The 1,640-nt window shown below is 38.4% G+C and overlaps 1 non-coding gene across 1 annotated transcript; it reads right to left on the bottom strand.

Moving 5' to 3' along the window:
* On the bottom strand, positions 1 to 74 carry TRNAI-AAU (transfer RNA isoleucine (anticodon AAU)). The gene has a single exon. It is a non-coding gene; the product is annotated as a tRNA-Ile (tRNA).
* Positions 75 to 1,640: the final 1,566 nt, after the last annotated feature.

Below are 1,640 nucleotides of genomic sequence, written 5' to 3'. Positions count from 1 at the left end.
TGGCCCATGCAGGTCTCGAACCTGCGACCTTCGCGTTATTAGCACGACGCTCTAACCAGCTGAGCTAATAGGCCGATTGGTAAGTTATAACAAAAATATAATATTAATAGGTTCAAGAAACACTAGTTTTGATCCGACGCCATCCATTGATTGAAGATTCGCATTTTTCTAGAAAACAAAATATAAGCTCAGTTTACTATTCTTCTTTTTCTTTTGTTTCCTTGAATCTGCTGCAAATTGGTCAGTTATCAACACTTTCAATGGCAAAAAATTTAGAAGGCATCTTAGAATTTTTAGCTATGCATTATTAACAAGGTTTTACTTTTTCTTCATCGTAGTTTAATGACTTATTATCACAATGAACTCTAGCATTTTTGCTTTGGACCTTTGGTCCATGTTCAAGGTTACTTTCCTGTATCGACTAATGAGTATTTGCAACATTACTTATGCATGTATATTAGGTCCAAATAAGTATTTTCATGGGTTGGATTGGTTCAGTTTTGGACTCAACTTACTCACATTGGGTCGTGTCGGTTCAGTTTTGAACAAAACCTTGAGTTTGTAACTGAATTAGAGGACAGCTGGTGAAAGGGAATAAAAATGAACATGACGGATCTACATGATTGATGTGACGACATAAGGATGACGGGTACATATTTAACATGGCCAAGGAGGACGGATCCACAGTGGATGGACAAGTATGATGCAGTGGTCATCCTTCCAGGTTTGTTTCCAAGAAACCTTAAATAGGATTCACGCTATATAATTAGGGCTGATGTGGCATTGCTTGATCTCCACGTGAACGTGTATAAGAAGAATTCTTGCATCACACGTTTAGCCTTGATCAAAGGACTCCTATGAGGAAAAGAACTCTAGAAGGTATCCAAAAGGAAAGAGTTCCGATTCTAGAAGGAAAGGACTTCATGGTCAAGGCATGGATGCTAACCCTACACCACTATAAATACTCCAAAACCCTCATAAATCAGGGTACGCATTATTGACTCAACTCTAGGACTCAAGGGTTGTGAAAAGTTCTAACTTGACATTCGGAGGATTTTTGGCCGGCACCACACCGGTGCTCTCTGTTAGGTCTTCTCTTTTCATTTTGTAGGTGTTGTTTCGATTTAAGAGTACTTGCAGCTTATTGGTGATTTTTCGGCATTATTAGCTGGCGCCGTCTGTGAGAAACATCAACACTAGAGAGTAATCAGCCTTTGCTCTATCCCCGAAACAAAAAGTTGCATGGTACTCACTCGATCGATGGCAACAACCAACTATAGACGACTAAATTCTTAGTTCGAAATAAATCAAACAAGTAAAATAGTTTCACAAATGCGAATTTGTATTGATGAATATGTGGTACAATTCTCTGTGATTACAAAAGAGTGATCCTCTGATTCGATCTTCTTGAAATATTTGTTGATTGTAATTGTGGTAATGTGATTTTGATTTGAACACAAGATATCCTTCAATTTGGTTGAAGAATGGATCGAAGATCTTTGAAACGGAATTACAACGAATCTCTGGCTATGAGCTTGTTAGAAATTCTTTGTTCTTCGTGTTCTTTGTGTGTTCTTCGTGTTTGAAGGTTTGTGGTGGAAGTTCTTCGGGGGCTTTGGAGGCTTGAATCCATAGAGCTT

This window comes from Castanea sativa, chromosome 3 (genome assembly GCF_040712315.1).
Source record: "Castanea sativa cultivar Marrone di Chiusa Pesio chromosome 3, ASM4071231v1".
Lineage (NCBI taxonomy): Eukaryota > Viridiplantae > Streptophyta > Magnoliopsida > Fagales > Fagaceae > Castanea > Castanea sativa.
The sequence above is the reverse complement of the archived record's forward strand: the minus strand, read 5'-3'. Positions and strand labels throughout refer to the sequence as shown.